This window comes from Amblyomma maculatum, chromosome 11 (genome assembly GCF_055883805.1).
Source record: "Amblyomma maculatum isolate TAMU_Amacu chromosome 11, ASM5588380v1, whole genome shotgun sequence".
NCBI lineage: Eukaryota > Metazoa > Arthropoda > Arachnida > Ixodida > Ixodidae > Amblyomma > Amblyomma maculatum.
This window is the reverse complement of record NC_139354.1, coordinates 149,170,795-149,198,554: the sequence shown is the minus strand read 5'-3', so window position 1 is coordinate 149,198,554 and position 27,760 is coordinate 149,170,795. Positions and strand designations below refer to the sequence as shown.

Below are 27,760 nucleotides of genomic sequence, written 5' to 3'. Positions count from 1 at the left end.
GGATTGCTTTTTCTTCCGGGGTAAGTTAATAATGTTGGGAAGTTAATAATGTTGGGCTGAAAGTGTGGTCTGTCTGGCGTTTGGTTAGATAGGTTTAGGTGGGTTCTTGATTCTTTTGCTATATAATTAGAGTAATTTATACTATTACTCGGTTGTGGTGTCGCGTCATGCTCGAGATATAAAGGAAAAGGGACGTTATCTCTTTGAAATTTTTCACACTTCTTCGTCCAAATTTCTGTGTTTCTCCTGGACTCGAAGACCTCAAGCTCGTTGGCCTCAGTTGTTGGTAGTGTCATGTTGTGACGCACCCGCCCCTCCTCCCAACTCAGTGATGCCAACGTCTCATCGCAGTGATCTATGGTTATTTTCAAAAGGTTAAGTCAAGCATTGTGAAGTTCTTGGCTCCAAGCCAATTTATGGGAATTTGAAAAGTTGTTCATTGATGGAGCTAAATCTGCAGAAAGGCCTTTCGGAACCATATTCGATTGGAGATAGATCTTAAGGGCTCTTACATGGAGCTGGTGCCTTATTCGTTTGTCTATAATTTTTCTCACTTTTAAGAAATGCTTGGAGTGCGTGGCATCATCTGAGGAGGAAGTAGTAGGAGGGCAAGCTCGGCCAGCCCGTTAGTCCCGCTTAATCCGCTGGGCTGAGCCACAGCGTCGCCTGAGGTCATACCTTTGTTTCGGTGTAGCGGTGCCCTTTGGGTTGTCGTTTCCATCGGAAGGAGGTTGCTGGTGTCCTGCTGTGTCTCTTGAAGTGAGCGTGGTGGTGTCATTTCTGATGTCCTGCACGGTGGATGAAGCTTGCTGGGATCCAAGTTTTGCAGCTGAGACTGTACCCATCCGTGATCGGGGCCTCGGCGACGTGGAAACCGGTGACGTACCGCCTTGCACAGCGGGCATCGGTAGTAAGAATGGGCGGTTTGATGATGGGCAGGTCTGGTTATCCGATGTGGGATATCCGGTTGTTGTTCCGGATGGTTGGGCGACGGCTGGTCCCTTATGCCATTTGTGTTGGCATAGGTTTCAGCTAAGTCTTTATTGCTGCCCATTGGGTTAGCAGTGCTTTTTTATGCTTGTCATTGTATTTTGCACCTGTAAAAAGTACCCGAACGTAGTTTCGCTCCTGTTATCCTTCTTTTTCGCAAGAATGAAGTTTTGTATTCTTCACGTGCTTGATTGATGTACACTTGAAAAATAGATTTTTTTTTACTCCTCATCATTCTTTGTTACTCACTCCTAGTTGGTGTGCTCTGTTGCTGCTGTTTGCCACTGAGGGTAAACTGTACACAAGCTGACTTAATTTTTTTTTCTACAGTTCAATTTTTGTCCAAACGTTGGAAGGCACGCTGAGCTGAAAAATTAGTGCCATTAAGTGCCCAGTCTACCTGTTTCCTCAGCATTTAGCTTTAACACCACCATCACGTTTGTTGAAAAAAAAACACATATAACTGCAGCCATAACTTTCTTAGCGTTATGCAAGAGTGTCTCCTTCAGTTATCTATTGGTATTATATATTGCTGATGTAACTGAAAAGAAAGTTTTATTTGCATTTTGATATGTAAATGTTTATTGTGGTAACTAGGTTACGAGCGTATGTAGCAGCTTTTCCATCTTTTATATATGACACCACCACTAGGCTGTTTAAAAATACTGTCCTTGCATATGTTCCTGTTTTCATAAATCTGCAAACACTAATTCTTGGTTTGCTGTTTATTGATTTTTTTTTCAAAATATTGATGCATCATCTGCGCCATAGAGGCTTGCATGCTATTTGAATCTTCTTGCAGCCTAAGTCCTTTTTTTCAATCCTGTAGGACGTTTTGGCCACCTTGGCAGTGGTGATTGCTTCCTCCTTCTGCAGCTCCAGCAGCTGCTACAGTATGGAGGAGCCAGGCAGCCTCCTTCCCCTTTTGGGTGTCACATCTTCTGCGGCTATGCTGTCACCATCTTCAAAAACCATCAAAAATCATCATGGATTGAAAACAAAGACGTACTGCTGTATATAGTAGAGAAGGAGTAGTGTCGATGGGAATAACTATGGAGGGGAAGCGGTAATAAACAGTTCCGTATTTTTAACGCAGGCTATGTGGGCGCTCATCGACTGGCATTTGGAGAAGTATTATTAATTAGGGCTCCATTAGTCCTTTCTCTAAGCGAAAAATAAGAAATTATATATTCAGAATTGCTATCGCGTGGTGCACTGTATACCGTGTGCGACCAATCAGGTAGAGTTGAGAACGCTATGCTCACTCCTTAGGTGACTGCAGTTTATTTATCATTATTTTTTATCTATAATATAAACTCAACATGCTGACAAGCGGCGTGAACATTACATCAGAATTACCTGGCCGCATGGCAGCACAAACAATGGGCTGCGAATCATATAATTGATGGCGTGCACTGACGAGCTGTGCTACAGAAACGAATTTTTGTCCTGTATGATATAACTTTTTGGACTGGCCTTATCCATGTTATCGCGGTTGTGAACATTTACGTGCCTATAAAGCGTAAAGCGAGAAATTCCGTGGTAGTGGGACAATGCGAGTAAAATACTCAATATGCTAAAAATAAACAGGGCTGTTGCAGATCGAAAATATATACTACATCAACAACAGAAAGAATAAATTTTGTTAGAAAGCGCTGATTTTACATCGGGTAAGGGAGAAAAAGTGTACTTTACATCATTATATCCAGCGGTGTATAGAGGCATTCGGTAGACTGTAACTTCTTTATTAGCAACACTTACGTAAGCCCTTAGGTAATACTACATTTCTATCATATTATGTACATTTCACTGCCCTAGCGGCGGAAATCATTTCATAAATATCTTGACCAGCTTTTTCCGGCCTAAGCACTCATAAAGAATTTTTTCAACTTATAAAAAACTAGCGAAATATCAATGAGTACCTATGTGCCGCGCTGTTCTTGTTGGTGGTTGCATTGACGAGTGCGTAGATGATATCGCCTTAAGCCACAACTTCGTCTTAAGCCTTGTTCAGTTCTTTGAGGGCGTCATACACGCACTTCAAGAAGTATTTGTGCATTTGGTAAACGCCTCGAGCAAAATAAAATTTGGGAGCACTTAGGCTCCATCTTGCAGATAGTGTGTGACAAATAATGTCTGTTAATAACACCTAGCCATCAGCACCAATAACACCCACCCACAACAATAACATACCCATATCAATAACACCAAATAGCACTTACGCTACCCATTAGCATATACCTCGCAATACCACTTGACGTGAAAGGTTGCAGTACGGGCATTAAACTCCCTCCAGTTCTCAAGTAACCACGGATATCTTGCTTGACTATTTGGTAACGCCTCTGCCTTGCAAAACAAATATTCCACGTATAATTCGTAAGTTATTTCTTTAACAGTAGTAAATTACGTTATAAACTAAACGAATTCAGACAGGCGGCTATGTTCACCTTGCTCACTCATATAAAGTCATAACCTGTTTCATTGAACGCGTGGCGTCACGTTCAACTTGAGCACTGTGAGCGGTTAGAAATTACTATCCAGTTATACAGCTGTGATGTCATGGCACTGTCGATCAATCAATACTATTTTATCTCGCGGCGGACTGCGCTTACAAGAAGTTGCTGACGCCGACTTTTCTGAACACACAGCCCTCACGTTGACACGTAAAAGATTTTATAACAACGCTTTCTGCACATATATCCCGCTTCAACGCACTAATGACGAATGAAGAGGCAGCCTACAGACGTTCATGACAAATCGTGCGGTAATAAAGCAAGGAGATACGGCAAGTGATAAGCCTGGCAATCGCCCACAGTGCAGTTACCAAAGGTGGGAACACTGGATTACTTGTATTTTTTTACAATTCATTTTGAATTAACAGTTTTTCACAGTGACTTGGGCTATTTAATTCAAGGTAAATGTTTAGCGGATCTTTCAATCCTATAGTGTGCCTCCGACAAAAAGCTTTTCGATAATGTCACACAATCCGAACTGTAGAAAGATTGCTGCCTTAGCTCTAGCTTTGGGATCACAGATTCTGCAAGCAGTAAGGGCTTGCGTTCTAAGAAATGTGACCAGCGAATCAGACGATGCTGTCAGCTATATATTGAGTTCCCATTGAGATTCTTCAGTAGCGCTGTAGAGGCAATAAATATTGAAAAGTTTTACCGTCAATATGGGCTTAATAGCGTCGATGGAGGCCTTTGAAAGACATAGAAAAGAAACAAAATACAGTCAGCTTTTGTAAATGTCCATTTTGTGCTGAAGTACCAAACGTCTCGTGAAGTTCGGCAATAGATGCATACTTAATATACAGTTAAATATATTGTGTGAACTACTGTTTTAATAATAAAATCGAATTTTGCATTGCTGAAAAAGTTTGATTATGTATTCATGGTCTTGTAAAATGATTTATAAAAATAATTTTTAGCGCAGCAAATACACTGAACACAATTCTTATCTCCCCAGATGCCGGCTTGAAAGCCACTTACTTTTGAAGGGTTGCAGTTTGTACTGGCTTGGTTTAAACACTGCGGTAGAAGAAATAACGTTTTACAAATGATTTAGGAAAACCAAGACAAAACTAATATTTAACAGAGAATAAACAAGATCAGCTGCGAACAGTTTCCTTTAAAGATTGTTAATTAGCATATTGTCCTGCTTTTGGTCCTGGTTGGAAGCATGTGACGCCCCTGAGAAATGATTAAGTTCTCGTTGCTGGTGTTGGGATGCAAACTTCTGCAACAGACGGTACGTGCTTGAGCCACTAAGGGCTATGCACCCAAACAAGTAGTTGCAACAAGCTTTTCTAGGTACGCGGGACGTAAGAATTCGAAGCACAATAGTTTTTTAAGCATTATACCATCAAACATTTAGTGCTTCTTTTGTTCTTTTTTTCCTGAAATCTGTTGTTACGATATACTTTGACCTGTGCCAGGCTCAAATTATTCCTGAAAGGGTTTTATTTCGATGTACAAGTGGTAGACACTGATAAAAGTGTAAATACTTGGGAAATGTTTTGCGAACTGACTACTAACTGTTTCAGAAAAATAAATCTCTATCCTTCTGAGCTACCTGCAAATATATCCAGAAAAAAACGCATTTTTCTCATTTCTTCTTTCGAGTAAAGAGAACATGAGGGATCGTGAAGCAAGGAAATGGAGAAATTAGTAAGTGATATTACGTACCTAGCGATATAAATGGCACCATGCCTTCTAGAGAACCATCTGTTACTGAAATGCAAGAGTTTAAGGGAAGCTTCTCATTGACTAGAGTTTCTTTATTGTTTAGAAATCAGCAGAGCACGATGAACGGCTGAATAACGCCTCGTGGCTATGAGATGTTCTACAAAGATATCGAAGAAGTTTTTACAAAGAGGTCCGCGGTACTGAATAATGAATAAAAACCAGGTTAGATAGTTGTGGACTTCGACAAACCTTGCATGGCTTTTCACGGCCGGTCTCGAGGAAGAGAGTGCGCGCTCTTTCTTACGGCCTTCTCATTCGCCGCGGGAACAATGGGAACTTTTCTCCTTGAGTTACGCTCTCCGCCACCGCAAGGGGCGTCCTAACTGTTCGCTCCGCGCCTGCTTCAGCGGCGGCGGGTGGCTTTTGCCTGGTTTCGCGCTCCCGCTCGCGAGTTTCGTGGTGAGTGCAGCCCCGAAATTAAAGAGCACAGAAGGTAGATGCTGCAGCGGCATGTTGTCAACGTACCATACGTGAACGGATATAAAAAACACTGTCGTTCAGCAAACGTTCGACAAGCATGGCATACATTGCGGCACGGTAGCTACTTTTGTCCATTTTGATCCGAATTTTCCCCAAGATTGTACAAGAATAGGAACAAAAAGAAAAATGAAAGAGCAGTGATCACACCGAAGCTTCTTCAAGGCTAATATGACAGCAACTCGTCTGCAACAGCAAAACCGTCTTTCAGCGCTAGATGCGAAGCCATTTATGTAGCAGTGAAGATGAAAATTATTTCATAAAAATGTAATGTAAATTGCAAAATGCTTCCATGATATTGCCGCGAAACCTTCAAAACTGTATTTGTTGTTTTTTAACAGCCGCCGGCATACAGGCTTATCACTCTGATTCTGGACCGCGTATCAGTTCCGTTATCTTTGTAAATGCTAGATGTCTTGAGTCACACCTTTATCAGTTTTGTTGTAGCGCAAGATACACCGAGATGTGTTTCGAAGGTTCCGGCCACTGGGCTGTCTTTCCACAATGTTTCAGCCCGTGCTGGTAGCTGTTTGCGACGTTATCTAGACTGTTCCGTGCAGCCTTTAAATTGAGCGTTGACGAATGTGACGAGCATTCTTTGTTCGACGATCGACCAGCACGTTTGTTGCTATCGCCGCCGCCGAGTTGCTTAGTTCTTTTGCGGGCACAAGTTAGCCCAATAAAAAGGTAATTTTAGTACCATCAAGCCTGTGCCTTCTTTTGGTGTCAACGGCTTTGTCACCATTACGTGACATTTGGTGGAGGTGCTGCCTTTGATCCTTCAAGCGAAGACCCCAGCCTTGTCCCTGTTACCCTGGAGGAAAAGCCAACAGGCCACCGAACCAGTCGGAGGCTTCAAGGGCTCCAACCTGAACACGGTCTGCTGCCCGACCCCATTCGATCTCGGAAGGCATCGACGCTGACAATGTCCCAGCCTACAGCATCGGTTGTTTTCGTTCAACCCCGTCAGCCCCCCTGCTTCCATGGACGACCGGACGAAGATGTAGTATACTGGATGGACCTTTTCGACCGTGTGGCAGAATTCAACAGCTGGAACGACGCCACAAAACTCAGGCAAGTCTACTTTGCTCTTCAAGGACATGCCCGAGTTTGGTTCGAAAATCATGAGGCAGCTACGAAGGATTGGGAGATTTTGAAGGAAGCGTTTTTGACTGCCTTTTCTAGCTTCGTCCGAAAGGAAAGAGCCCAGGCCCTTGTTGAGTCGACTTCAACGTCCTAACGAGCCTGTCCTGGCGTACGTTGATGAGATGAAGCGCCTCTTTCGCCGCGCCAACCCTAAAATGACCGAACGTGAGAGAGTCAAACTTTTAATGCGAGGCGTTAAAGAATCCCTCTTTGCAATTCTTGCCCGAAATCCGCCAAAAACTGTGGCGGAATTTGAAGAGGAAGCGCCTGCCATCCAGAAGATGTTGGACACCCGGATGCGCCACTACGAGCGACCACTTCAGCCGGACTACTCAAACCACTACCCCAGCGCATTTGCAAGCGGAGAGAACCTTCGGTACTTCATCCGGGAGATCGTGCGAGAAGGGCTCCGCCGATTGATGCCATCATTGCAACAACTCTAGGTGGCGACGCTCGCGGACGTCGTCCGTGAAGAAGTCCAGCAGGCGCTGGGCGTTCCTCAAGCGACGGCTGCGACTGTTCCAGCACAAGAGGCAACAGCGATGAACTACACTGCTTCATTACGTCGCCCGGCGCCCCGACGTGATGACTTTCCGAGCCCTCGCCGCTACCATCCTGTTCCTTAAAGCCGCCCCTTGACGACCGCCCGCTAAGCTTGCAGACAATGTCATACCTGCTACAACGACTTCGACGCAACACGTCGCTCTAAACGTACTCGACGAAGAATTGACCGTGCCGCCCCGATCAAGCGTCGCAGTCAGCGTAGGTAGCGCAGACATCGAAACCGCTGAGGGCATCGTCGAAGGAAATATCCAATTGCTCTTGGAACGAGGTGTCGGCATCGCAAGAGGCATCGCGAAATTCCAGAGAGGACAAGCTCAGGTGCTTGTAACAAACTTCACTGAAGAATACCGGCATTTCAACGTGGGCACGACGATCGCTTTTCTCGACTAAATTGGAGGACCTCAAAGATGTATTCACCCTCCACGACCAAACGCTGGCAGACGCACCGAACCTATTCCGTCAGCTTACATTTGACATCAACCCGGCATTGACCCACAACAGGAAAGACCAGATTCTGAGTCTGCTTCGAAGCTACGGGGAGTGCTTCTCGTCATCATCGAAGGTACGACAAACACCACTGGCCAAGCACCGCATAATAACAGACGAACACTCCCGACCTCTGCGCCAAGCCCTTATCGTGTATCGCCGCGAGAACGCCAGGCCATTCGCGATCGAGTTGAGAAAATGCTGCGTGATGACGTAATCCAGCCATCGAATAGCCCCTGGGCGGCACCAGCCGTTTTGGTGAAGAAGAAAGATGGCACACATCGCTTCTGCGTTGATTACCGCCACTTGAATAGCATAACGAAAAAGGATGTCTACCCGCTTCCCCGCATCGAAGACACTCTCGACCGGCTCTGCAATGCAAGGTACTTCTCATCGATGGACCTGAAGAGTGGATATTGGCAAATTGAGGTCGACGAAAGATCGCAAGACCGCATTCATCACACCGGAAGGTCTTTTTGAGTTCAAGGTGGTGCCATTTGGCCTCTTCTCCGCACCAGCCACATTTCAACGAGTAATGGACGCAGCCTGGCAGGCTTGAAGTGGCAAATTTGTTTGGTATATTTGGACGACGTTGTTGTCTTCTCGTCAAACTTCGAAGACCACCTAAAACGAGTACAGACAGTGCTGGAAGCCATCAAGTCATCGAGACTAACGCTAAAAGCAGAGAAGTGTCACTTCGCCTACGAAGAACTCCGGTTCCTAGGTCACATCGTTAGCAAGGACGGTATTCGCCCAGACCCGGAGAAAACAGCTGCAATCGCACAATTCCCACCGCCTGCCGACAAAAAAGCTGTGCGCCGATTCCTTGGGCTGTGCGCTTATTATCGACGATTTGTCAGAACCTTTTCGCGGATCGCCGAACCGTTGACGCAGCTCACAAAGACTGACGTACCTTTTAAATGGGAAGCGCCGCAAGAAGAAGCCTTCGACGAACTTAAGCGCCACCTGCAATGCCCTCCTGTACTTGGCCACTTTGATGAAAACGCCGAGACTGAAATCCACACCGACGCGAGCAGTGTGGGTCTAGGAGCCATTCTCGTCCAGAAGAGTGCCGGACAGGAGAAAGTAATCGCCTGCGCTAGCAGGTCCCTCACAAAAGGCAAAGTCAATTACTCGACGACCGAGAAGGATTGCCTTGCGATCATCTGGGCTACTTCTAAGTTTTGTCCATACCTATACAGCCGACCATTCAAGGTTGTAAGCGAACATCACGCGCTCTGCTGGCTGGCTAATTTGAAAGATCCCTCCGGCCGCCTTGCCAGATGAAGCCTACGACTTCAAGAATTTGACTTGGCTGTAGTCTTTAATTCGGGCTGGAAGCACTCCGACGCAGACTGCTTATCACGCGCTCCCATCGACGCTCCCCCGAAGGACGATGACGAAGACGCCTTTTTGGGACCGGTAAGCGCAAGCAGTTTCGCAGAACAACAGCGATCAGACCCTGAGCTGAAAGCGCTAGCCGATTACATAGAAGGAAAGACCACTTTCCCTCCTTGTGTGCCCAGGCGACATTTATCATCGTTCGCGTTAAGCAATGACCTCCTAGTGAAGAAAAACTTCGCAACCAACAAGACCGCGCAGCTTCTTGCAGTGCCTAAAAATCTCCGGCAGGAAATTCTGCAGGCGTTGCACGATGAGCCCACCGCAGACCACCTCGGATTTGCGCGCACGTTGCGTCGAATCCAGGAGAAGTATTACTGGCCGCGACTGCCTGCCGAAGTTGCCCACTACGTGAAGACGTGTCGTGAGTGCCAACGACGCAAGACGCCGCCGATCAGACCAGCAGGACTACTAAACCCGATTCCGCCCCCAATCCTACCCGTTCAACAAATCGGGATGGATCTCCTCGGCCCCTTTCCATCTTCGTCTTTGGTAAAAAGTGGATCATCGTGGCCACTGACTACCTTACCCGTTACGCCGAAGCAAGAGCACTACCAAATGGTACCGCGGCAGAAGTCGCCAAATTTTTTGTCGAACAAATTCTCTTGCGACATGGCGCCCCAGAAGTGCTCATCACGGACAGGGGAACGGCGTTTACGGCAGAGTTGACGCAAGCCATCCTGGAATACAGTCATACAAGCCATTCACGAACAACTGCGTACCATCCCCAGACCAATGGCCTTACGGAGAGCCTGGACAAAACTATGGCGGACATGATCGCCATGTACGTCGACGCTGAACACAAGACCTGGGACGCCATCTTGCCGTACGTGATCTTCGCGTATAACACGGCAGTCCAGGAGACGACCACAGCGACCCCGTTTAAGCTTCTGTACGGCAGAGAACCCACGACGACGCTCGACGCAATGCTGCCGCACGTAACCAGCGAGGACAACCTTGACATCGCCGCCTACCTGCAGCGTGCAGAGGAAGCCCGACGACTCGCACGGCTGCGTATTAAAGACCAACAGCGCACCGACAGCCGACGATACAATTTACGATGACGCCACGCAGAGTACAATCCAGGAGACAAAGTGTGGGTTTGGAGACCAATTCGCCGTCGCGGATTAAGTGAAAAGTTGTTGCGTCGATACTTTGGGCCATACAAAATCATTCGCCGCGTCGGACCACTGGACTATGAAGTCATTCCCGACGGAACGTCAGCATCACAACGGCGACGCGCACGCCCAGAAATTATACATGTTGTACGGCTGAAGACATATTACGCGCGTTAAAGAATCTGTGGTGTTTAAACTTTGCAGTGTTTATTGTCACGGACAACAGGGCTAGACGTGACTAAAAGGACGGGACGAAGCTGTACCAGCAGGCAAAGTTCGGCGCACAGCACGCGAGAGTCAACTTCAGTGTCCTCTTCTTCCAGGCGCAGCAAGAACATGGGGACACCAGGTGGCATTACTCCCCCTCTTAAAAAAGAAATAAGGGATGGAGCGCGAGCGATGGCCGATGTAAGCGAAAAGATCAGCACATGGACATCATTGATAACGGAGGCGGGGTAAGGTGTCCTACGCGACAACGGAACAAGCGCATAGCGCACTACCGCGTGAAATAGGGCTTCATGCGGACAACGTGCACGACCTCGGAGCGTGGTTGCCGACGCGAGGGCTGCACAGTGCCCACTGGAAGAACTTCGTCACTTCCGTGACTCGGCGCAGAACTTCGTAAGGTCCGAAGTAACGGGAAATCAGTTTATCACACAACCCGGGCCGACACACCGGGGTCCACACCCAGAGTTTCTCTCCAGGACGGTATGCGACGTGTCGATGACGGAGGTTGTAGCGGCGTGCATCCGTGCCCTGCTGTTGTTGAATGTGAATGCGGGCAAGTTGACGTGCTTTCTCAGCGCGCTGAGCAAACTGCTCGGCGTCTGGCGTGAGTGGATGATCATCTGTGCAGCTCGGAAGCATGGCACCCAACATCGTTTGAACGTCACGTCCGTAGACTAGGCGAAATGGTGTAAAACGCGTCGTCTCTTGGGTGGCCGTGTTGTAGGCATATGTGATGTAGGGGAGAATTTCGTCCCAGTTTTTGTGCTGTGAGTCTATGTACATTGCGATCATGTCGGCGATGGTTTTGTTGAGTCTCTCCGTAAGGCCATTCGTCTGCGGGTGATGTGCAGTAGTTTTTCGGTGGCAGGTATGACTAAGGTAGAGCACGTCGTGCATGAGCTGTGCCGTAAACGCGGTGCCTCGATCGTTTACGACTAGGGATGGTGCACCATGACGCAACACGATTTGCTGCATAAAGAATTGGGCGATCTCAATTGATGTGCCCCGCTGCACTGCCTTGGTTTCCGCATAACGTGTGAGATAGTTGGTCGCAACTATAATCCATTTGGTACCCATCGATGACAGCGGAAATGGACCCAGTAGGTCGATGCCGACTTGGTCAAACGGCGTGCGAGGTGGAATAATAGGTTGGAGCAAACCCGCGGGCTTGAGAGGAGGCATCTTTCGACGTTGACACTCGCGGCAGCCTCGGACGTAGCGATGGACGGCGTCAGAAAGTTCAGGCCAATAATAGGCTTGACGAACTCGAGCGAGCGTGCGTGCAACGCCCAAGTGGCCGGAGGTGGGCTCATCGTGGCAAGCAAAGGGGATATCGTCGCGAAGGTCGGCCGGCACGACAAGGAGGTGCGCTCGATCAACAGTGCTGGAGTTTTTCTTGAATAAAACGCCATTCCGAAGACAGAATGCAGACAGGTGCCTTCCAAATTGACGGGGGACGTCAGCAGCGCGACCCTCCAGGTGGTCAATGACAGGTCGAAGTTCTGGGTCAGCTCGCTGTTGGGTCATTATGTCTGAGGCATTCACTAGTCCAAGAAAACCTCTGTCATCCGTGACGTTATCGACAAATCCGACGGGTGCCCGGGAGAGCGCGTCAGCATCTTCGTGCTTCTGACCAGATTTGTACACAATGGAGTAATCAAATCCTTGGAGGCGAAGGCTCCATCGTGCTAGGCGCCCCGATGGGTCACGAAGATTGGCCAGCCAAAACAAAGAATGGTGGTCAGTAACAACTTTAAACGCACGGCCATAAAGGTAAGGCCTAAATTTGATAGTTGCCCACACAATCGCGAGGCATTCCTTTTCCGTAGTGGAATAATTTGTTTCAGGAGAGCGTGCGGCTGGCATACGCAATGACCCTTTCCACGCCAGCTTGGTGTTGTACGAGTACAGCGCCAAGGCCGATGTTGCTGGCGTCGGTGTGGACTTCGGTGGCAGCGTCTTCATTAAAGTGCGCAAGAACAGGGGTAGTTCGCAGTCGTCTGCGCACCTCCGCAAAAGCCTCCTGTTGCTCTGCGGCCTACACGAACTGTGTACCATCCCGCGTGAGGCGGGTCAGGGGTGCGGCTATTTTGGAAAAGTCGGCGATGAAGAGGCGGTAGTACGCACACAAACCCAGGAAACGTTTTAAACTCCTCTTTGTGGCAGGAACGGGATGGCGACAGCGGTAGTTTTGTCGGGGTCTGGCCTAACGCCTGCGGCACTCACAAGATGACCGAGAAACTTCAACTCTTTGTAGCTAAAGTGGCACTTTTCAGGCTTGAGCGTCAAGTCAGCTGACCGGAGGGCATCTAATACTGCGCGAAGGCGTTCGAGGTGTTCTCCAAAGGTTTCAGAGAACACGACAACGTCGTCGAGATAAACTAAACAGATTTGCCATTTGAGGCCGGCGAGAACGGTGTCCATCATGCGCTGAAAAGTAGCCGGCGCTGAACATAGGCCGAATGGCAGCACTTTAAACTAATACACTACATCTGGGGTGCAAAAGCTGTTTTTTCGCGGTCCCGCTCATCGACCTCAATCTGCCAGTATCCGCTCTTCAAGTCAATGGAGGAGAAGTACTGGGCGCGACGAAGCTTGTCGAGCGAATCGTCGATACGGGGCAGCGGGTAGACGTCTTTTTTAATGATGTCGTTCAACTTTCGATAATCAAAACAGAAGCGAAGGGTGCCATCCTTTTTTTTCACCAGCACGACAGGGTACGACCACGGACTGTTGGAGGGTTGGATGACACCATCACTAAGTATCTCCTGAACCTGTGTCTGAATCGCTTCACGTTCCGTCGTTGAGATGCGGTACGGCTGCTGGCGTATAGGGCGGGCATCGTCGGGAGTAATTATGCGGTGCTTCACAAGAGGCGTTTGCCGAATTTTCGATGACGTCGCGAAACAAGCACTGTATTTTAGAAGGAGAGAACGCAGATCGTGCTGCTGTATTTCTGAGAGATCTGTACTAATATCCAGACGATCAAGGGATGGGCGCACATTTTCAACTTCTCCGAACGTAAAACATTCAGAAACCTCCGCTAAGACGTCGGCGAATGCGATTGCGGTAGCGCGGAAAAGATAGCGGGGTTTGTTCGTGAAGTTAGTCCTCAGGAGCTTAGATCGGCCGTTACGCAGATGGATGAGACTCCGCGCCGAGGTGATGCCGTGGGTGAGCAAAGTGGACTGGTTGCCCTCGGCGACCGCCGTTCCGACACGTAGTTCATCGCAGTTAACAGTCACAAAAACACTAGAACGTGGCGGAATAGAAGTGCTCTCGGCAGAAATTCGAACAGGGGCACGGCTTTGGTGGTCTGCGGTGTCAGTATCATCAGCGTTCTCGGTCGAAAAGGTCACGGTGCGCTTCCGGAGATCGATAATGGCCCCACACTCCCGGAGAAAATCGACACCAAGGATACAGTCGCGGGAGCAGTCAGGTATCAAGACAGCTGACAACGAACGTGGGGTTGCGAATTTGGACTCTCGCCGTGCACTGACCGCTCGGAGTTACGACATGTCCGCCAGTGGTTCGAATCTGCGTGCCAGACCATGGCGTCATCACTTTCTTTAGAAGCGCCGCTAGCTTCCCGCTTAAAATCGAAAAATCAGCACCAGTGTCTACCAATGCGCTAACCTTATAGCCGTCGAGGATCACGGATATATCCAGCGAGAGTCTATCTTCACGTGTACGAACTGTCGTCGGGGCCGTCAAGTCGCAGTCGCTCACAGGTCGCGTTGTAGGGAAGTCTTCGTCGCGTCGATTTGAAGCGGCCTCGCCCCCTGAGGTCGCTGTCTTTAGTTTTCCCGGCTCGGACTAGACGGCCGTCGCTGCGCCTTCCCGGAGGAGCTGGGCTGCGAGGATAGTCGGCGTGGAGACGGAGATCGTGACTGTCGTGTAAAAGTTGGCGCCATACGCTGCAGGGCTAGGTAGTCCTCAATAACCTGGGGTCGTTCCCTTACAAAAATATCTATGATCACTTTATGCGATGTCTTTAGACAATATGATCCTAGAAGCTATCGACCGTCAAAAGAAAGTCTTTAGAACACGTATCATCTATGTATGATCTCCCTTCCGACAATTGGCCACCGTGATTGAATAGAATGTATTTGCATAGAACGTATTTATACCTCCTATGATTAGCCTATTGATAGCGTATATGGACACTGTAACGACTGTGTTCCGATAATTGGCCACTGTTATTGCTAACTATATTTCAAGTGTCCAACAATGTGTATTTTACTCACTATTCACATGCATGTAATATTTCGTGAAAAGTGAGAGTGGCGAAAGAAACAGATGCAAATTCATACCTTCATTTATTGCACAAACCCTTGACACAGAAACACTTGGTTTCCGACGGCAACGACATTGTGTGTTTGATGTACCAGCCATATCAAAATTTATCATGGTGTCACCTAGAAAAGAAATATACATGCTCAAAATTTTTCTCCCAATTTCGCACGCTTTGTGATAGCATCACACACATCTCTCTTCACTCAGATGCCTGTTTTTCCTCAAAATATGCTAACTGGTTTCAACCACTTTCTGTACAAACTAGTACCTGCAAAACATCCTCAGGAGACAGAGACTATTGCTGTGTTTAGTTGTATTCCTTTTGATCCTCTATATCATTCGACATTAGTTTATCACAATAGGGGCCCAGGAAACAAAGGAGTGAAATTTACACGCCAGTATGCTTGGTCATCAGATACTCTCTCTGTCATTTGCAACATCAAGCAAATACACATGTTGAGCGGCAACGTATCAGTATGTATACATACATTTTGGTGCATGCTACCAGCAAGTGATGCCACTATGCCTGTTTGCTCCCATTTTTCCTGAGTGATGGCTATGTTTGCCATAGCAGATGACACACACACACATAAGTAATTACGGAAGGAGACCAGCTACACCAAGCACCTAATAGGGAATGATGAAGTATATTATAGTTAGCCTACAATATGCAGTCACACATACTTTTTGCTACATATGCAGGTAACAAATCTCAATAGTGTATTCCAAGAGAGTAAGAAAATAAGAAAGTGCCACTCATGCCCATCTTTTCCTTTCAAGAGCTTGTCACCAAGGTAAAATCTTTATCACATATGAAAGCAAAATTTAGAATACCTTTCTTTTATAAGAAGTCCACATGGATGCTGCTACGTCCCACTGATACTTGTCCAGGAAGTCAGGTTGCCTTGTTACTTGTCGGCACAGACCACGGCAACAGGGTGTCTCCAGATATGGTCGAATGAAGCAACAAGAGGACTGCATGTACATATGAGAACACTAGTCAGAACAGCAGGAGAAAGGTTGTTTGAATAATAAAGGAAAAGTCAAATGCACAAGTAAAAGAAACATAGGAGGAGTATTTCATATGGTTGCTGAGTGACAGCATGAAAAGCCCAGAATTGAAAACGCATTGCTCCACTGAGGAAAATTACATAATCATAAAATACATAAATACATAATAATCTAGGTAATCTCAGGCAAGTCTTATGTAGGTACTATCTTCTGGAGATACGTGGAAAGACAAGTCATATGGGGTGGTAAAAAATGACTGGTTTGGTTTATGTGGTTTAACATCCCAAAGCAACCCAGGCTATGAGAGATGCTGTAGGGGAGGACTTCAGAGTGTTTGACGAGCTGGGGCTCTTTAACGTGCACTGACATCGCACAGGACATGAATGCCTTTTTGCTTCAATTTTGAGCTTACTGCTGACTGGTCGTACTCAAAATAGGTTGGCGCTACTTTTATTTAAATTTAGACAAGGTCCTTTTGAGGATACAAGACTTGCATGTGTCCCAGACACATTCAGGGAGACACGTTGGCCCTGTACAAAGGCTTAAAACGTGGAGAGCTTGTCTCATTAAAACCCACCCGGCCCCGCATAATCACTTTTTGGTACCTAATATTGCCTGCTTTGGCTCGTCAATAGTAGGCTACCGACAATAGCAGCTAAATTATTTCATCCTTAAAAAATCATGCAGCTTACTGCTGGAATATGCAGTCACACATAATTTTTGCTACATATGCAGTTAACAAGTCCTAATAGTGTATTCCCGAGAGTAAGAAATTAAGAAAGTGCTATAAATGTCCATCCTTTCCTTCAAGAGCTTGTCACCAAGGTAAAATCTTGATCACATATGAAAGTCAAATATAGGAGAAATACCTGTCTTTTATAAAAAATCCACATCGATGCTGAAGAAACCATGCAGCTACGTCCCACTGCTACTTGTCCCGGAAGTCAGGTTGCCTAGTTTTTACTTGTCGGCACAGGCCACGGCAACAGGGAGTCTCCAGATATGGCTCAATGAAGCATCAAGAGGACTGCATATGCATACGAAAACGCTAGTCAGAACAGCAGGAAGAAAGTTATTTCGAATAATAAAAAAAGGAAAAGTCAAATGCACAAGTAACAGCAACAAACAAGGAATACTTCATAATTTGCTGAGTAACAGCATAAAAAGAGAAGCACAGAATTCGAAGTACAATGCTCCACAGAGGCAAACTACAGTAAAATGCTTGTGCACAAAATTCTCTTCTAGAGTGGAAGATTCAGTGATATATGCAAGGGGTTACGTTTATCTATTGTGCATGCATACGGTACTACAGGAATACAACAAGGTTGACGACTGGGCACGTTGGTATGGGTTCATACTTCCCCAGCCAAAAGACGAGACACAGCAAAGAGGACAGGACAAGGCTGGACTATGAACTGAATGTTATTGATAAGAAGAAAACAACGAAGACTCCTTCCGAAAAGCTCGCGCACAACCCAACCGGTGGAATGGCAGGAAATTGGGAAGAAGATGAAGAAGAAAATTCAAAGCCAATTCCAAGTCAAGGCCTAACTAACGACTTTTCTAATAGATGAAGTTCCTTACAATGAAGGCTAACAGACGCCTTAGCCACACACTTGTCCTCGGCTTTAGCAATGTAAAATGCTTCAACGAACTCTCTGCAGAGTTGATTACCATTGCTGTAAACTACACCCGTATTATTGGTCAGGTGCACAAAGGGACGGGTCATGCTCCGACTTACACTCTCGGGATTGCACATGTAGCGCAAGATTAGAACTCGCCTTCCCTCCCAGAGAATTGGAGTGCTCCGTCAGGCGCACATTTAGACATCTGCCTGTCTGCCCGTAGTAGCACCGGCCACAATTCAGCGGAACGTGGTAGACCACATTCTTTCTGCAGGTGGTGAACTTTTTCTTATGTGACACTGCACAACGAAAACTATCACGAGGTACACTGTCGAGCCCCTTTCTAACTCTAGCGCACAAGGCTCCTATCTTGTTTCTCGCTGTAAATACAACGGGCAGACAGGCAGATGTCTAAATGTGCACCTGACGGAGCACTCCAATTCTCTGGGAGGGAATGCGAGTTCTAATCTTGCGCTACATGTGCAATCCCGAGAGTGTAAGTCGGAGCATGACCCGTCCCTTTGTGCACCTGACTTCAATAATACGGGTGTAGTTTACAGCAATGGTAATCAACTCTGCAGAGTTGGTTGAAGCATTTTACATTGCTAAAGCCGAGGACAAGTGTGTGGCTAAGGCACCGGTTAGCCTTCATTGTAAGGAATTTCATCTATTAGAAAAGTCGTTAGTTAGGCCTTGACTTGGAATTGGCTTTGAATTTTCTTTTTCATCATCATCTTCCCAATTTCCTGTCATTCCACCGGTTGGGTTGTGCGCGAGCTTTTCGGAAGGAGTCTTCGTTGTTTTCTTCTTATCAATAACATTCAGTTGATAGTCCAGCCTTGTCCTGTCCTCCTCTTTGCTGTGTCTCATCTTTTGGCTGGTGCAGTATGAACTATAGGAATACATTGCTGTCTGGGATGTCAACCTCCACACCACCAGGTAACAAACTATTTCAGAAGTTTCTGAAAGATTTCTATGCAATGACAGGAAGATCTTTCACTATCAAACACAGTTGCAAACAGCACTAAAATCTAATGAGCCCATGTATGTTTCTCTTAAAAATGTGCGGACGAAGGAAATGTAGTTGCTGCTCCTTTTATTTATTTACTTGTAACTAATACTGCATCATTTCCAGCTATAGCATGCGTGAACACAATGCAAACAACAGAGGTGAGCAAGCTTATCTAAAGATTTAGAATGACTTTTTGTAATAAAATGAACAGAAATCATTTAACTAGCCATGTACAGGAGACAATGCATGTACTAAAGCAGAGCTGCACAGATTTAAGAGCCTTAAAAGCTCTAGCAAAACACCCTTCTTGTCACTGTTGCCTTTTCACAAACACTACAGGCTGGCCGAGAGCTAGTTTAGGTACAATACCTCTAATTATCGCAATAAAACTGACCACTTTTTCAAATACATTGATAAACACAGGTAGACATAGCTGAGCTTTCAAAACATCATCTGTTGGACAAACCCCTCATTATACTCTTGGATAGGTCTGATAATAAAGATCAGCATGGCGAACAGCCATTCGGCGCTTCCATGCGCTATGCAAGCTTAATAGCCTTCATTATTGATATAAACAGCGCGAACACGAAAACAAGGGACAAGAAACACGAAAGCCACAGTACATGCGCTGACTTACAACTAAGCCTAAGCCGTTTACTGCAAGGCCCAAAAAAACAAACAGGAAGAAAAACGAAACAGTCACGTGAAAAACCCCTGGGTTCACCTGCTGCATAAAAATTACTTTAAAAAATCACTTAAAAAAGACACTTCTTTCCTTGAAAGAGCAAGAGACGTCTTGCTGATACACTTATTGTCCGTTGAAATAAAATACGCTTCCACTATCTCTCTCGTTATCTTCTCTTTGTGGCGATATAAAATCTTAACACTGTCAAACTTAGGAGTGCATTTCTTCTTCTCCTTCTTCATTATTTCACATGACTTACAGAACACTGTTGTAATTTTCAACACCTGAGAACCAAATTCCATGGGGGTTTAAAGGGACATCTTTGAGCAAAGTTCACTGTAGGATATTGCCCCCCAAAAACCCAATCACAACAATCTATAAACACATGTTCGACAGCCTCTGGCTTTCTGCACAAAATACAGTTCACACCCAATGGCAGAAAGATCTCTCTCTGCCATCTATGTTTATCCAGGCAGAACCCAAACATGCAATTTAAAAAGATTTTTAGCAGGTTGTAAAGGCATTCGTGTTACATGTTAGAATGCATTATTATTTGATAAACACAAAAGGGCCGCCAGACTGATACTTCCCTTCGTCTTGCAGCCCACCCCTTCTGTAACAAGCCCCCTCATGTTTGCAGAACTCAAAAACACACAAAACAATTAAACAGAGAATGTTCTCCAACAGATAAATATCAACATATTACTTTTGCTATTGCTAGTAACTATTTGGCTCTAGGGTTAACGATGCATTTATTTAGGTTGTGAATAAAATGAGTTCGGAAGTTAATTGCAAATCTTGGTGACTAGCAAGAAAGTAAATATTTGTGCATATGTTGCTTTGAGCAAAGTAAATGTTCTCATTTAGTCACAGAAAAATAGAATGCCACTTGAACGAACGTCACTTCGACGATGTATTCAGTTGTACAAACTTTATTAAATCCCCCCACTGAAGCTCTATTGAACACTATGCAAACGCACTTCATTTTAACAAACTTCAGTTATTGCTGATTTCAGTTCAACGAACATTTTCCGCGGTGCTATCCTGTGTCTTCAAAGTCATACTGAGCGCTTAAAAAAGCACAGTCCGCACTCTTTGTAGCATATTTTTATGTTAAGAACCACTCTTCATTATCGCGTGAAGAAAAGTGGCCGTTATTTAGCTTTAAAGTGAATTGGCTGTCTAAACTAGCTTGTAACCAGATGAATCCATAGCTGTCCGCACGCTTAATTAGCTGTACAGTCATAGCCAGTCAAAGCCAGATCTTCAGCCCTCCCAGGCCCTTTAGCTCCAAGAATTGCAAATGTGTGCATTTTGGTTAACCATGATCTGCTTGGAGAAAATGAAAGCCTTGTCTCCTCAGCAGGCCGTTGTGATAGGCAAGATTCTCAGGAGCTTGCACAGTAATCGAGTTCAAAACCACTGTAGTCCTTTCAAAAGTGCTGCAAAAGGTTACGCATTCTTCACTTGCAAATCAGCGCAGTGACAAATAAATGGGCTCAGATAAGATTTGAACAACCTAAAAATCTGTGACAGATTTTCTCTTCTTGGGCTCCAAGATGACCTCGAAAGGAGACTGTAGCCATGAAATTAGGAGACGCCTGCTTCTGGGAAAGAGAGCAATGGTTAGCCTTGACCACCTAGTAAAGAGCAGAGACATTAGTCTGCCAACCAAGATCCGTATAACTCGTGCTATGGTCTTTCCAGTTGTGATGTATGGATGCGAGAGTTGGACTGTGAAAAAGGCTGACCGCCGAAGAATTGACGCGCTTGAATAGTGGTGCTGGCAAAGACTTGAGAGTTCCTTGGACTGCCAGAAGATCAAATCAGTCGATATTGTCGACCATAAACCCTGACTGCTCATTGGAGGGTCAAATTCTAAAGTTAAAGCTCAGATACTTTGGTCATCTGATAAGAAGAGAGGAGTCGCTGGAGAAAGATTTGATGTTGGGAAAGGTTGAGGGTCACCGAAAAGTGGTAGGTAACAAATGCGAAGGTTAGATGGCATCCTCGAAGCGCTACAGATGAAGTTATGTGATGTTAGGAAGATAGTGAGAGACTGGAAAGCGTGGCGTGACATGGTCCATAGGGTCACGAAGAGTCGGACACGACTGAACTGAATATTTCTTGAAGCTAATGGAAACAATCTTCCACGCACTTATTTCAGTCCAATGAACTTTCATTTCAACAAACTTTTTCCTAAGGTCCCTTGAACTTTGTTCAAGTGAAACATCACTGTATGTGTACATATGCTGAGGCAGTCTAAATAAACAGTAACTGAATGTCAGCATGAACATGTACACATATGCACAGTGTGTCAGCTATATTATGAAACCGTGTTTGTCACTGAGCTATTAAAACACAGGTTTACTCAGTTTTGCCTCAACTAGAAATAGTAGGTACTACTGCAATAAAACAGCTAAGTATATCTCCTGTTTTAAAGCTCTGAAGAGGCCATGAAAAATTTTCTTTCGTGCAGACTATGAGCAAGATTCACAAACATGTCAGTCTTGCGCTAAAAACACAGCAAGAATCATATAACAACACCGAGCTGGTTTCAAGCTTTGCTTTAATGAAGCCTGTTACACATTCGCCCTTTATACTCTCAAAACAATAAATGCAAAGCATGAACCAGTAAAAATTATACAGTTATAAAGCAAACACATGAATGCAAAAGACATGAGCATGTGATACCTACCAATTCAATGTCTCCTTTACAGGAAGGATGCTTTAGGGCAGGGCACCCATGGCTAATAGAATAAACTGCCTCAACAGATTCATGACGCTGTCTGCTTCATATTCAGGCAGCACTCCCTCGATGGCAGATGAAATCTGCTGCAAAAGCAGTTTGACAATACAATTGCATCAGCTGGACTGCAAGCATTATTGCCAAACAAGCCGTAAACGCAGTAAAAGAAAGACTTCATTAAATCCATGCTTCTCAAAACCCATAACACACGATTACTTTACCTACACTCCTAAAGAAAAGCTGTCTCAGAAAATGAATTCCTAGCATCTCTAGGTCACATGCCATAATTTACCAAAAAACTCGATCCTATCATCTGTTTCAATTCTGACCCTTGTCAGCAATGTCAAACATTAATAAGCGAAGAACTTCCATAGTTGAAATTCACTTTTCAAAATATGCTGTTTCTCTGTGAAGCTTAAAAGTTCTTAGAAATTAAACAAAACAGAAGAGTAAGTTTGAAAGCTCTAATCGCTTAATTCACAGCCAATTGTTAGCTTGACCCACATAACTTGCCACGCCTCCGTTAAAAAAAAAAGAACACTGGGCCTGTACTAACATAATACGTACTGACCTACTAAGGATATAAATATATCTATTACTGCTTTGAAGTCTGCGAATTGTTATAAATAAAATTATATATCACCTCCCCCCCCAATCTGTGCTTACTCTAAAGGAAAGCTTAAAAACCTAATTTTACGCGGAAAGTCGTTGCTTATGGACTGTTCCAATAAAGCGGTAACCGAATGAGGGGACAACCCCTAGCGATCCGTCGCGCGACGCCGCCGCCAACGCCTGTCGTTGTCGCTGGTGCATACCGCACGGAGCGACGGCGCTCAGCGACAGAAGCGCGTTTTCAGCGTTGCTCTGTTACCGCCGCCTCGTAATTCGGTCAAGGGGAATGCAATCACGCTATATCCCATTTTCAACACTAAACAGCATGAAGTACGATAAAACACTGATGAAATTTCTTGTAACGCATCGTATTTTAAAGGGTCACAGGGCAGCGGTGCGTTACTATACACTGCGATGCCGACTTGCATTGCAAGCAGCGACTTTCTCCTGCTCCTTTCGGAAATTAACAATATCAAGCCACGCTAACCTTTTTCTTTCTTTTATTACCCTTCCAAGCTTTTACTGAATTATCTCGATGCACTCATATATATACACGGATCAGACGAAGTGAGCGCGTGAAGGCACCAGGTTCTTCGCCCAAACCGGACTAGGAAAACTAACTTCACACGCAATAAAAAGAAAGCCAGAACGGAAGTTGAGCACCCTAGAGCCCTCTGCGATTGGCTGCCTCGCGAGCTGCTTCCGGGCGACACGCGAAATTTTCTAAAAACCCAGAAACCGAGCGACGGCGACGAGCGGCAATGCTTTGGCGGCCCTCAGCCCGTCGCGCGACGGCGTCGCGCGGCATGTCGCCGCGAATTGTCGCCTCATGCGGTTAGCGCTTTAACCTCGAATTACCGGCTCCATGTGCAAATAGCTCAACGAAGAAACGCTATAAATAAAACAGATGGGTAGCGAGCGATCGCACACATCTGATGGAATTTAAAAATGACAGGTTTTATAGGTCTACATAGCTTTTACACCGTACAAGGCCTCTCTCAATATTTGAAATTTGACGGTTATGGCTGCGAGGCCAAGCGATTGTTTACCTTTGAAGAATTAGTAATAACTCCGCAAAAAAAAAACGCCTTAAAGATCTGAACTATGTTGCAAAATGATCGGAAAGAGGCCGCGGACAATCGAGGATCACTTTTTAAAACTTAACTAGGTGATAAAAACGCTAAACAATGAAAAATCTTCCTAGAGCATTGGGCGTGCAGTATGCAGCAAAGTAAAAAATGGGTAAACGCTTGTAATGTAAAAACTGCTCACTTCTGAAACACAAAATTTTCCGCGAGTATGCGCAAAGCGTTTATAAGAAAGGAATGAAAAGTTTGTCGACTTACATTGAAGATTTCTGGCAGAAAGAACTATTTTCCACGCTCGACGTCGCCAAACAGTTAAACGCCGCCTCTCAGTCACGGGAGTATCACGTGACACATGAAGCTGCATCACGTGTTTTGTGGAGTTCGCTTTTTCTTTCTTTCTTTCTTTCTTTCTTCAAAACAAACTTCAAAACAGATACCTTGAAATCTGGCACTATCGCTTATGCTCTGAGTGATCATATGCCAACATTCATATCTGTCAATCTCACTTCGAATTCCCAACGACAACCGCACCAAACGTCATTTTATCGAGTTATAAATGATCGCACGTTATGCGAGTTCAAGGAACGCTTATCTATTGTTAACTGGGAACATGTTTTTGAGGAAAGTGACCCTGATGAAGCGTACGCAAAATTTTTAGAGATATTTATTGACATTTATTATGCTTCCTTTCCACTGAAGAAATTCTCCCAATCAAAGAAAAGTAGAAAACCATGGGTCGACAAAGACATGTTGCAGTTGATAAGAAAACGAGATAAACTTTACAGACAGTTTTTACAAAGTAGGTGTCCTGAAGCGCTAAAAACATTCAAAAAATTTAGGAACTTGGTCACAAAGCAACTTCGCGTCGCTAAAAAGCAGTATATTTATAACAGATTTAATTCAACTGGTGGACAATCTGATAAGGTTTGGAAGGTTTTAAAATCTATCTTTGATAATTCTTCCGAACCGACCACAAAAATTATTCATGAAGGGATTGAATTAAAGGGGGCCGACCTAGCAGATTCCTTTAATGACTACTTTCTTTCCTTTGCTGATACATCAAACGGCGACGTAAATCTGTCTAATATGAGTGCCCGAAATAGTGAAACAATATTTCTAACACCGGTTACAGTAAATAAAGTCATTACAGAGTTTTTATCACTTAATAATAGTAAAGCTACAGATGCGTCAGGTTTCCAGATACAGCCCATAAAATTTACTATCGACATCCTTGCACCTTGCCTTGCCCATATCTTCAACCTATCTTTGGTGTCCGGCGTTTTCCCGCGTCTTATGCAAAGGGCAAAAGTCACAGTAGTATATAAAAAAGGAAACAAAAATGAAGTGGCAAACTATCGCCCGATATCAATCTTACCTGTGTTTTCAAAAGGCCTCGAAAAAGTCACTCTTAAACGGCTATCCTGCTTCACTGAAAGATATAAGATTATCACTACCGCTCAATATGGCTTTCGTAAAAACAGATCGACTGAGTTAGCTCTCCTTGCTCAGAAAAAGTTCATACTAAAAAATTTTGAATAAAAAAAACATGGTACTTGGATTATTTTTAGATTTACTACGGCATCAGAGGCATAGCTCATATGCTGATTTCCTCATACTTGCGACATAGGTCTCAGTTTGTTAGTATTGCCGGTGAATGCTCCCAGTTGAAAGCGGTAGCTTCTGGCGTTCCGCAAGGGAGCATTTTGGGTCCATTTCTTTTTGTTCTTTATGTTAATGATATTGTCAACATCGACAGCACTGCTGAGTACATAATTTACGCAGATGACACTAGCCTGTTTTTTTCGGGTACTTCAACAGCTGATCTCGCAAATCGAGCTAATAAAACCTTAAAAGAAATAAATACTTGGGCGGCTGATAATCACTTAAGGATTAACGTTAGCAAAACTGCAGCAGTCATGTTTCACCCACGTCATAAACATTTTGAACCTCCTCTAATTGAATTAAACAATACCAGAATAGAATTTGTGCAGTCTGTGAAAACTCTCGGCGTTTACTTTGCAGCAGATATGTCGTGGAATGATCATATTAATTACGTAGTTCAGAAACTTTCCAGAACAGTTGGTATCATGCGCCGATATTGCTTTAATTTTCCTACGTCAGTTAACATGTTACTTTACCACTGTTTGTTCTCTTCCATAGCCAACTACGGATGTATGGTGTGGGCAACAACAACAGCTGAAAATATTAACAAACTCACTGTCTTACAAAAGCGCATTATACGCATTGCATGTAAAGTGCCGTATTTCTTCCACACTGCAAGCCTTTTCCATCAACACAACGTTATACAAATGAAGTCCATGTATCACTATAGGCTGTGCTATAAATATAAACTCGCCATAATAAAAAAGGATGACTTCTTACTTACACTTGCTGGGTTAGAGCAAAGCAGAACTGTGTATGATACCCGCGCAGCAGAACCTTGGCATGTTAAGAAATGCCGCACAAACTATGGCAAACAAATGTTGCAGCATACCTTACCGACCCTTCTGAACCAGTTGTACTGCTCCGAAAATATAGATTTAATCAATATTTCTTTGAAAGAATTGCCCCAAATGTTCATGTAGTATTGTACTGTACAAGTACAATGCACTGCGTACTAAAAGTATGTCTCTTTCTTTGTGCCGACGATGTTTTTTTTTTCCCCTCACATCTTGTTTGATGTATTGTACTCCGACGCCGTCAATGCTGCTCTGTAGAGGAAGCCAGGACCTCTCAAGCTGTTTATACAGCTTTTTCCCTGGCTGTCCTCGCAACACCAGTTGCGGAAATAAACCTTCAACCTTCAACCTTCAACCTTCTTTCTTTCTTTTTTTTTTCCAGTCGCGCTGCCAAGCCGCGCTGCTCAGACGAAAGGCAGGATTAGTGGAACGCCGAGCGAGCGTCAGTTCTGTGCGTTCGCTATCTTGTGCGTTCGTTCTTTTTCTTCCGGTGGTTTTGTGGGGTGGCTGGTATTCGAGGCGACGCAGAGACTCGGAGTGGCGAGCCCACTTCAGCGATCGTGTTTGTTTCCTTCATTGTAATGAAAACTTGAGTTCTGACCGTATGCGGAGCCGCACATATTGAGTGCCTGTGCATGAGTTATTTGCACACACGCGCGCTCACACACATGCAGCTTTGCAGAGGCGAAAAAGAAATAGCTCTCAAGACTGAGAGCATCATACATTTCTGCTAAATAAACACTAAAAACTGATTGCTGATTTCGTTACTGTTACTCGGAGACAACTTTGCTCTGCGAATATTTTGTGAAACTTTAAACCCATCCTTTTTGCTGTATTGATGACATCACTGCGGTAATACCGTGAAATTGCGCTGTTATTCGGTGAACACATATCTGTTTTCCTTTTCTTTCCTTTTTTGCTTTTGCTGCTGTTCATCTCTGTAATGTCTGAATTGTTTATGCCTGTGTTTATGCCTGTAATGTGTTCCATGTAAACTAGCTTCCTGTTGAGCTGTCACCTGCTGATGTTTGCGAGGGTCCTCGGCACTCTCAAGCAGTGTAAAACTGCTTTCTCGCTGAGGTGCCCCCCCCCCCCCGTCCTCTGGATTTGAAAACAAAAAATTGATTGATTGATTGATTGATTGATTGATTGATTGATTGATTGATTGAAGGGCGCGTAAATGAAGCCGTCACAGGTTTGATACCGCGCGCTGTCTACGTTGGCTAGCCTGCCCGCTTCTCCTTTCATACCTCCCGCACTTCTAGGGAAAAAAAAAATGCGTGCGTGCGTGCGCACTGCTGTGTGCTTTGCTCGCAGGGAGGCTAGACGCCCCCCCTCCTCCAGCTCGAAGCCGCGCTCTGATGGCCAAGCGCCTCCTTGCATCCTTCCCGCGCATTGGATTTGAAGGACAGCTTGCAGCTAACCTCTCGAGAGGGTGGTTGCGACTAGAACTAGCATAACGTTCCCAATGGATCACAACACACGGAAGGATGAATATGTTCAGCTAAAGCTGGTCGATATTCCGTGGTTCGGGTCAAGTGCGTGTTAATTGTGCCGTAAGGGCGC

General features: G+C 45.2%; 1 long non-coding RNA gene across 2 annotated transcripts; it reads right to left on the bottom strand.

Moving 5' to 3' along the window:
• Positions 1-14,957: 14,957 nt before the first annotated feature.
• On the bottom strand, positions 14,958-24,098 carry LOC146175157 (uncharacterized). 2 transcript variants are annotated; one of them, XR_014701865.1, is made up of 4 exons: positions 23,994-24,098; positions 21,985-22,121; positions 15,788-15,928; positions 14,958-15,075 (listed from the first exon to the last, which is right to left on the bottom strand). It is a non-coding gene; the product is annotated as an uncharacterized LOC146175157 (long non-coding RNA). The 2 variants fall into 2 exon arrangements; XR_014701866.1 differs by lacking the exons at positions 14,958-15,075; positions 15,788-15,928 and adding an exon at positions 16,861-16,991.
• Between the last annotated feature and the right edge of the window lie 3,662 nt (positions 24,099-27,760).